Below are 10905 nucleotides of genomic sequence, written 5' to 3'. Positions count from 1 at the left end.
ATTTTCTTTTGAAATTTACTTTTTTCATAATTTGAAAAGTATTAATATAATATATTTTATATTATTTTGCATGAAATAAACATAATACTTTCAATATTTCCATTTTTAACAAAAAAATAAAGAGATAATTTCTTTTAAATATGAATTTTTTAAAAATAAAATCAATATAATCTTTTCAATAACAAGTGATAAGTACCCATTTACTTACTTGTTTAGTTATTCTATTCAAGTGAAAATTTATTATGGTTATCAAACATTTTTTTAACAATCTCTCAATTAGTGACACTTAGGTGCAATTTGATAATTTAAAAATAAATAAATGTTAAAGCATATTTTCTTTGTAATTATGCAAAATTCTGGTAACAATGGCGATGGTGATCCCCATCCTGATGGGGATCGGAACACTAAACAAGTGAGATTCAAGGAGAGCCTTGTCGAGTAGGGTTCTTCCATGGCTGTGGACCCCGACCGACCTCCGAATTTGTCGTGGAAGGACAAACTTTTGGGAGGAGTAGCTGTAGTCTGTGATTTGAATCGTTTTGGTCCTTCTACAGGAATTGAAAACAAATTTGAATTATTGGAAGGAGATGTGAACACGCCCATGATCGATGGAATCCATGCTATCGCCCTCTTGGACCGTATTAAAGAAATTCTTTTCAAAGAAATGGAATTGACGGTTGTTCTTAAACTTTTAACGCGTAACATCGGCTATAACGCTATCAATAATCGTATTCTTAATTTTTGGAAACCTGCAAAATCTATTCATCTTATGGACATTGCTAATGGTTATTTTTTGGTTAAATTTCAGGCTTTTGAAGATTACAACAAAGCATTGACCCAGGGTCCATGGATTGTTTACGGGCAGTATCTTACCATTCAACCGTGGACTAAAGATTTCAGTCCATCGCAACCATACCCCAACGTGGTGTTGGCTTGGATTCGGCTGCTGAGCCTTCCGGGACACCTATACAAACGGAAGATCATTGAGGCCATTGGGTGACTAATTGGGAAAGTGGTCAAATTAGACTTTCAGACCAATAACAGGACCAGAGGCCGATTTGCTTGGCTAGTAATTTTGATTAACCTCGATAAGTGGCTGGTCTCTCAGGTGGTAATCGACGGTGCCATCCAACGTGTAGAGTACGAGGCACTTTCGACAGTGTGTTTTGCTTGCAGTAAGTACGAGCACGTTAAGGAGCTGTGCCCGTTGGTGGGCAATAAAGCCCAGGAAAAAGGATGAAATTGCGGTGGTCACCTTTACAAGCGGTGTAGTCGGTGAAGGTGAAAGCGCGAAGAGACCGGAGTTTGGGCTGTAGATGCTGGTAGAGAGAAATTCACGGCGAGGTCAGTGGGTTCCTGTAATCAAAGGGGCAGTGAAAATTGGGAATTAGCCGTTAGGGTCCAGATTCTCGGCGTTGATTGAGGGAGAAGAATCAACTGGTGATTTGGGGCTGAGTGTTGGAGAAAATTCGGGGGAAAGAACTAAGGAAATGGTGGCTGAAGGTTTAGCGGGGTAATAAGGTTAGGCTTAATGATAAAAGGAATTTGGGCTCAAACTCAAGTGCAGCCTGAGGGAGTAAAATGGATTTCGGTCCAACTATGGGGCCCGATAAAGGTTCTTTTTTGGGCAGTATTGGAGCTGGTGTTGTGGGACGAACTTCAAAGGATTTAATGGATAAATCCATGGGTAAAAGGCCTGTGGGAATGGTTGAGCCTATTCATAATAATAGGGGCCTTGATAATAATTTAACCACTAGTACTTAAATTTTAAATGAATATGGATTGATAGTTGAACCCGTTAGTCAAAGGGTTATGGAATTAGGAAAACAAAAAAAATTTTAATTTAGGAAATTTAGAAAGGGATAAGGCGCATTATAATCCTACATTTAAAGAATCTGAAAGAGTTGTTGTCCCTATTTCTGAAAGCGCACTTGATCTAGGAAAACACTTTGTGGTAATTTTTAAGAAAAATTCACTAACAAAACAGTAGGCTAAATTGGGTATCCGATGAGTGGAAATTTGGGTTTCGGGTTCGAGTTCAGATCCTTCAAGTTCTAAAAATAGGAGGGGTGGTACTAGAGATAGTAGCAACCGTAGAAATCATAAAACCTCATTTGCTCTACAAGGTCTTGGGAGTCATTTTAAATCTTTCAAGAACTCACGAATTCCTTTAACAGAGTCCATGGAGGTGATGGTGGAGTTATTTTTTCCCCAAGGTCCTAGTAAAACTATGAATTTCGAACTAGATGACGCTGGTCCAAGTATGGATGGAGATACTATCTCTCGACAGTAAGGTATGATTTCATATTTTCTGTTAATTTTTTCATGAATTGTACAATATTATCTTGGAATTGTCAGGGTTGTGCAAATGTTAAATTTCCTAGAATTTTTTGAGAATAGAACTTGGAGCACAAACCAGATATTGTTAGTTTGCTCAAGCCAAGAGTTAGTTGGGCTAAGCTAGATGTGATTATTGCAAAGCTAGGTTTCCAGTTTTCTCATTGTGTGGAGGCAATTGGATATTTTGGGGGTATATGGCTTGGCTGGAAAGACTCAATCCGTCTTGAGGTGGTTCGCAGTCATCCTCTGTTCATCCTGACTCAGGTTTGGCAAAAGTCTTCTCCATAATCGATTTTCATATCATTTGTGTATGGTAGTCCAAATCGATAAATGCGTAAAGATTTTTAGAAGGATTTGAGGTCTTCGATTCAATTTGGACAAACTCTATGGGTTGCTATCGGAGATTTCAACGCAATCATCTCATCTTCTAAGAAATCTAGTAGCCTTTCTAGAGGAAAGAGATGACCTTATTTTTTAAACTTTGTGGATTCGACCAAACTTCATGATTTAGGGTTCAAAGGTTCTTCTTTCATTTGGCATAGAGGTGCTCTATTTGAGAGATTAGATCGTGTTTTAAGTAATGAAGCTTGGGTCTGAAACTTTCCCAACAGCTTGGTTACCCACTTTCCAAAGATTAAGTTTGATCATCGGCCGCTCCTTCTGGCTCAAAATTCAAACCTTATTCTACCTAGAGGGAGATTTTTTTATTTTTGGCTAGATGGATTGAACATCCTAATTTTGATGGTTTTTTGAATGAAAATTGGGTCTTCACTGGTAACATGTATAAATCTCTGGTTAAGCTCATTCATAATCTTAAAGAGTGGAATAAACTATTTTACGGGCATATCACCACTCGTAAGCAAACCCTTGTCAAAACAATTTCCAATATCCAAAGTAAAGTGAAATTCTAGGCTCGAATCAACTAGCTTGGATGGATTTGAACATTAGAAAAGAGCTGGAAAGCGTTCTACATCACGAGGAACTTCTTTGGAAGTAAAAAAGCGAGGTGCAAATGGTTGAAGTTGAGGGACCGGAATACTAAGTTTTTCTACACCCGTACCTTGGAAAGAAGAAAGAATAACCATATATCTGCCATTTGTAGTTTTAACGGTAATTGGATTTATGATCCGGAGGCCATTGAAGTTGAGGCGAATGACTTCTTTTAAAGTTTGTATGGGGAGATTCCTAGGCCTTTGGGTACCCTTCTACCTAGCAAATTTCCTCAGATTGATCCTAAAGACATTAATTTCTTAGGAAAGTCGGTTACGAATGTTCAAATTAAGGAGGCTCTTTTTGATATGGCACCTCTTAAAGCTCTGAGTAGTATGGTTTTCATGCACTCTTCTTCCAAAAGCAGTTGGTGGAGCTGTTTGTGATTGGGTTAGGAGGGTCTTTAATGGAAAAATTATTGACCCTGATCTAAATAATACCTAAAGTCCAAAATCTGGAAGGTTTTGGTCAGTTCCGTCCAATAAGTCTCTGCTCTGTCCTCTAAAAGCTAATGATGAAGGTAATCACTAACCGTTTTAAGCATATCTTTACGTAAATTATTGTACAGGAATAGATGGGTTTCATTGCAGGTAGGAACATCATTGACAACACTATCATTGCACAAAATGTAAATTATTCCATGAGGATTTAGGGAAAACGAAAGTGGATGATAATTAAAATTGACTTGGAAAAAGCCTATGATAGAGTGAAATGAGACTTCATCAGTGCTTCCCTTCGAGCTGTAGGTATTCCTGAGTACCTCAGGAATGTTATAATGTCCTCTATCTCTAATTCTACCATGCAGGTTATGTGGAATGGACTTCCTTTCTCTAAATTCAGGCCTGCCAGAGGTATCCGATAAGATTTTCCTCTTTCCCTTAACCTGTTTGTGTTGTGCATGGAATGGCTTGGCCATTTAATTCATTCAGCTATTTCAAAAGGAAAGTGGTGTCCAATACGTCTATCTCGATCTAGACTAGCTATCTCGCATTTGTTTTTTACTAATGACTTAATCATTTTCAGTAAGGCAAACTTGGAGCATGGTAGAGTTCTAAAAGATATTTTGGACAGTTCCTATGAGTTTTCTAGGCATAAAATTAATTTTAGGAATACTAACATCTTTTTCTCTAAAGGGGTGGATGTTTCTATTGTCGATATGATTAGTACTTTGTTTGGTTTTCAAAGAGTTCATAATCTTTGTCATTACCTTGGAGTTCCCCTTTTTCATCAGAAGCTGACAAACAACACTTTGCAATTTGTGGTTAAAAAAGTACGAAGAAAATTAAAGAGTTGGGAAGCCAAAAAAACTCTTTATCACTGGTCGTATCACTTTAGCTCGGTCGGTTCTTTTATCCATTCCTAGCTACTTCATGCAATCCGTGATGATACATTGGAAAATCAGTGATGAGATTGGAAGTTTGGTAAAAAAATTTATTTGGGGTTCTTCAAATAGAAAAAAAGATGATGTCTCTTGTGGGATGGGATTCTATCTATCAACCTAAATGGTGTGGTGGTCTTGGTTAGGGGAAACTTCACGATTAAAATATCTCTTTTCTATTGAAGTTAGGGTTCAATATTATGTCTGATGAGGAAGCTTTATGGGTTCGCGTGCTTAGAGCAAAGTACCAAATGAAGGTTGACTTATCGGATTGCATTGCTTGGGACAGTAGTTCTTTTCTTTGGAAACCTCTTTTAAAAATTCAGTCTCTTTCGCAAGAGAATTTATTCTGGTTTATAAGAGATGGTAATAAAATTCGCTGCTGGAAGGATAATTGGATTCCAAGTATATGGTTACTGGTTAGACTTATTCATGCCAATGCTAATCTTAACTTAAATTGTTTTCTCAACGAGATGATCGCTGAGGAAAGTTCGTACAACTTGGATTTATTTCAGGTTTAGTTATCGGAAGATGGGATCCAGCTTATTAAGGGTATCCTTCCTTCACATCCTTTTGAAGGATCTGATAAAATCTCTTGGAGCCACACTCCGTCCGATGCTTTTTTTGTTAAAACAACTTATAAGATTTCAAAGGAAGGTGATTGGAATTCGAAAGATGAGAAATGAAAGAGTGTTTGGAAGACTCCAAGTCCCCAAAGGGATATTGTCTTTCTCTGGACTGCTTTATAAGGAAGACTCCTCAATAATGTGGAAAGAGTCAGAAGAGGGTTAGTGACTGATCCCTCCTATCCTCTTTGTGGTTATCACTCAGAAGACATTCTGCATATTCTCAGAAACTGTACAATTGCTAAGGAAGTATATAATTAAGTCATCCCAGGTAATCATCTATCGAATTTTTTCTCTAATAATACAGATGACTAGTTTTTTTTTTCAATGTGTAGGATAATAGTAAGATCCACGAGGGAGGAGCTAGTTGGGCCTGTATTTTTGGGTTACTCATTTGGAACTTATGGAAAAACTGTAACTTATTCATCTTTCGAGGAAGATCATAGAGCTCGAAGGAGATAGTTCAAGTTTCTTACAGTTGGGCAATTCATTTCTTCTCATCATCTCAAGAAGAACCGATTGATTGTCTAGAATGTTCTTTTGAAGTGCAGACTAGTAGGGAACGAATTTTTCTTAATACTGATGGTGCAGTGCAATTGGTTTCTAGATATGCTACTAGTGGGGGAGTTGTTCGTGGTAAACATGGAGATTGGATCGTTGGTTATCATTGGTACCTTGGAAAATGTTCAATCTTTGATGTGAACTATGGGTATTTTTGAAGGACTCAAGCTTATTCAACGTAGAGACCATGATCAATTTATCATTCAATTTGATAGTTTGGAAGTTTTAAAGCCATCCTTGGAAACACTTTTACAATTTCAAACTTAGCCATAATTAGGCGAATCCAAAATATCTTAGCTTTGGAAAACCAGTGATTTTTGCTGTACATCCCGAGAGAACAGAATCAAGTTGCAAATTGCTTGGCTAAACAAGCCTTGACCGGAAAAGACGAATTGGAGGAGTTTGAGGACCCACCAACAGTGGTTCGCACTTCTTATGAGATGGACTAGTCTAAGGGTGATCTTTCTTTTTAGAATGTTGTTATCTAATTAGTTTGGTATTATTTTAGTATCACCAAAAAAATGAATAAATGTTGAAAAAGAAATTGTTGAAAAATTAAGTATTGACAATTTAAGCACTAAATTTAAGTTATAAAATTGGTTTGATATATTACTTCAAATTAATTACAAAACATAATTAGATTGTTTGATAAATATAGATTTTAAATTATAAATAATTATATTCTACATTTTATCCTCAATTTTTAAACATTTCACCTTATCCTAAACAAAATTCAGATTTTAAACTTAAACTTTTAGGAGGATAATATAATATTAAATAAAATGAAATAAAATAATTAAAAATATTCTCGAATAAGTGATAAGAAATTGTTATCTACTTATCATTTTTCATACTTTTTATAGAAAAATTCTATTGGATTGTTTTATTTTAGATTATAAAAAATGTGTAAAATATTAAATTATTAAAAATATTAATTTTTAATTGATTTTATTTTTTCAATGGTTTATCAAATAATGTCTTACTTTGGTATTTGCATATGATAAGTGGAATAATTGCGACTTTCACCAAATGAAAGAAAAATACATAATGACTTATTTGGCCCTTAAACTTTAAAAGAAAAAATAGCCCTCCATTTAATTTTTTTGTCCCTTTTAGTCCTTGAACATGCATTTTTTGTCAAATCCCCCCAAAAATGGATGGGAAAATTAATGTCTGTTAAAGTTACTAACCTAACAGCCCAGGTGTATTCCATGTCAAGAACTAGTTATTTTTAAAAAATATATTTTTTATAATTTTTATACTTTTAAATAATTTTAATAATTAATTTTTACATTTTTTAAATTTTTTAAAAAATATTTAATTGCTTACATGGTAACCATGTATATACTGTCGAAACCTTTTTGGAAATCGAATTTTATTTTTAAAAAATGAAAATGGGAGTCGCCACCAATCCTTTTTAATTAGGTGTGATCAGATCACCTCAAAGTTTTGTCACTTTAATAAAATGTTAAAGTTATTTTTGGTCTACAAAAATCCGGAAAATGGATTCGGGAGTCGGTTACGTACGAGGAATGATTAGTACCCTTATAACGCCCAAAGTTGGTACCAAACTGATTACTTGATGTATTAGTGTTTAAAGTTGAAAATTCAAAAATTAAAATATGATCTCTCATTGCTCGATTTTTTTAAATTAAAATCACTTAGTTAAATTAAAACTTATGTAAAAAGCCTTCTTATTTCGAGATAACCAAAACGAAAAGGTCATGTCCCGTAAGTTAGGGCGTGACATCTCGAATTCTCAAAAATAAAATTACTTATTATTTAATTATTGTTTAAATCTCATGTGTTTTTAGTTTTAAAAGGATGTTCGTTTATTTAGGTTCAAAGAGAAAGTCAAACCCCGTAAGTTAAGGCATGACTTCTCCAATCTCTAAATAAGAACGTTGTCTTGGTTTTAAAATTTCCCCTTTTTATGCATCAACTAAAAATGAATGTAACACTTAAAGCGATGTACATTTAGTTTATTTGAGCATAGTGTAAAGATGAATAAATAAAAAAATGAAATGATAATATAAATAGATAAGTAGGTGAATAAAGAAACTAAATAAAAAGGTAAAGTAAAAAATGTCATACTAGTGAGTAATAATAAAGCAAATATAATGAAAGTGAAAATATCAATTTATAACAACGATATTATGTCGTGATTACTATCATAATGTGAATAATGAAATAATAATAATAATAATAATAATAATAATAATAATAATGAAAGCAAAAAAAATGCACAATAAAAAGGAAATATAAATAACATTAATTTTAAATATTAAAAAAATAGTAAAGGAATAATGAATAAACAAATAGATAAAACAGTTCATAAAATGATAAAATTAAATGAATCAAGAATTGAATTGGAATTTAAATGAAATTAAAAGCATAAATCATAATAAACTAAATAAATTAAGTAATAAGATAGAATAAAGGACCAAAATAAAATCCGCGAAAAGGAACAGGGACCAAATGGGAAATTATTTCCAACCCCATTAAACGCGCCGTTTCCAAGAATGACCAAATGAACAGAGGACCAAAATAAAAAAATAAAATTAAGTGGTATAATTTTTAAAAAAGGAAAAAAATGCTGGAAGTAAAACCATATTGAAAGCATCTAAATGGCAGAAAAACTAAAGCTGTAAACATCCCCCTAAAAGACACGCGGATCCTATGGGTTATTCAGGTCGGGCAAACGGGTCCTGCTTCAAAATGACGCCGTTTTGGGGCTTCTGAAGCCAGGCCAAACGACGTCGTACCGAGGCCTTATATAAGCTAAAATTTTTAGAAAAAAATCATTTCAGCTGTGTTTTTTTTTTTTTAAAAAAAACTTATTTCCTATGTTTTTCTCTAAAATGTTTCCCAGGGTCAGACCATAGGGCCGTCGTCGCCACGTCGTGGCCGCCAGTCTTCGGTGATAGTGACCGTCGCCTCTAGTGGATGGAGTAAAAAAATTGCTCATTTTTAACCTTTTGGGACCCCGATTCAGAGTAAAATGACGAAACCCTAAAGATTTTTTTACGAAACCTTTCAGTTTCTTGATTTCTTAAAGGGCTGTTTTTATTTTCTCATCCGACGAGACTGTCTTTCATCTGAGACAGTGGCCTTGGCCTCACACGGCGAAGAACAGAGTGGTGTAGGTGAAAATTGATAATTTTTTTATTTATGTTTTCGCAAAAATAAAATGGATAAAAACAACCTACCTTTTTTTTAAAAACTTATTGTTGTTTTTTTTTTCTTTGTATTTCTGACTGTATCCATTACAATTTGTTTATTCAGCTTTTATAGTCGATTGATTACAAATATTGTATTTGTTTTTTTTTTTTTTGCTTTTCTGCTTCTTTCTTGTTTCTTTTTTATTTGTAGGTGGTAGTGGAGGGTCAACGGCGACGATGGGAGTAACACCTTAGCCATTTCAGTGAAACGATGGCAAAGCGGCAGACCTCGAGGAGTGGGTGTCTTCAAGAGAAGTGCTCGTTGACGTGGCAAGGAGCGGAGCGAAAGGGGGACTTAGGGTTTTAGGTTTTCTGAAAACTTTAGGTTATGGGCTTGAGTTAGTAGTTTGGGCTTGTAATTTGGGTTTTATTTATTTTATTTTTATTTTGGGTTTATGTATTGGGTCATATTTTTTGTCAATGGACTTTTATTTATTTATTTATTTGGTTTCTGTTTGGGCCAGATGAAATTGGGCCTTTACAGCTGTTCCTCTTTGCTCGTTGTCGTGTAACAGGAATGGAACAAAGACTTTAAGAAAGACCAAATTTGTCTGGTCTTGCCAAATCTCGACTTCTTTGGTTCTTCTCCTTTTCAAGTAGCCCACTCTTTCAGTCCACTGGTTACTCTACTTTACCGCATCTGCTTCCCTATAACTTTTGGAAGGCAAGATGGCTTCATCTTGCTCTATTGCAACTTCAAAGAGATAAGATTTGTTGTTGTAGCCTTATTCTAACCCACTGCAACTTTAGGGGTATAGGAATTGTAGTTTCAATCTACTCCACTGCAACTTTAGGGAGATGAGATTTGTAGATTCAATCTACTTCACTACAACTTTAAGGAGATAAGATTTGTTGTTGTAGATTCATTCTAATGCACCACAACTTCAGGGGTATAGGAATTGTAGCTTTAATCTGATCCACTACAACTTCAGGGATATAGGATTTGTAACTTCATCTCGCTCCACTGCAACTTGAAGGAGATAAGTTTTACTATAATAAATTCAATCAAACCCACTATAACTTCAGGGGTATAGGAATTGTAGCTTTGTCTTACTCCACTACAACTTCAAGGAGATAAGATTTGTTATTTCAATCTACTCCATTGTAACTTCAGGGAGATGAGATTTGTAGCTTCAGTCTACTCCACTACAACTTCAGAGAGATAAGATTTGTTGTTGTAGCTTCATTCTAACCCACCCCAACTTCAGAGGTATAAGAATTGTATCTTTAATCTAATCCACTGCAACTTCAGGGATATAGGATTTGTAGCTTCATCTTGCTCCACTGCAACTTCAAAGAGATAAGATTTGCTATAATAAATTCAATCTAACCCACTGTAACTTCAGGGGTATAGGAATTGTGGTGTCACTGATCTGCTACATTGTTCTCTAGGGAACATGACCTGTAGAATCTATTTCATAGGCCTATATTTATACCAAGCGATTAGGATTTTATGATCAGAATGAACAAAATGCTCCTAACTAGATATATATAAATGATATTTGTATGAATGCAAAATGTCATTTTCGAGAATGATCCCGTTTTTAATGCTTAGGTTGACATTGCTTGTTGTTCGTCAAGGTTCTATCACTGATGTGTTACCATACTTTCTTGTTCCAATCTGGTATCTTTGACAGAAAACCCAAAAAAGTAATCACAATTTAGATTATTCGTTCCCAGATATTTCTAACCCTTAGATTTGGTTAATTCTAACTAGTGGTCCTGTTTCAGGTTCTTGTACTATTTAGAAACCTTTCAGAGCAATATGCATAAATCCTTTTATTTGAAT

The 10905-nt window shown here is 34.6% G+C and overlaps 1 long non-coding RNA gene across 1 annotated transcript; it reads left to right on the top strand.

The window, feature by feature from the left end:
- Positions 1-362: 362 nt before the first annotated feature.
- Positions 363-6117, top strand: LOC107897929 (uncharacterized). The gene is made up of 2 exons (XR_005902633.1): positions 363-2294; positions 5224-6117. It is a non-coding gene; the product is annotated as an uncharacterized lncRNA (long non-coding RNA).
- The last annotated feature ends 4788 nt before the right edge of the window (positions 6118-10905 follow it).

Source organism: Gossypium hirsutum, chromosome A10, assembly GCF_007990345.1.
Source record: "Gossypium hirsutum isolate 1008001.06 chromosome A10, Gossypium_hirsutum_v2.1, whole genome shotgun sequence".
Taxonomy (NCBI): Eukaryota; Viridiplantae; Streptophyta; class Magnoliopsida; order Malvales; family Malvaceae; genus Gossypium; species Gossypium hirsutum.
Note: the sequence above shows the minus strand (reverse complement) of the source record. Positions and strands in the feature narration are given on the sequence as shown.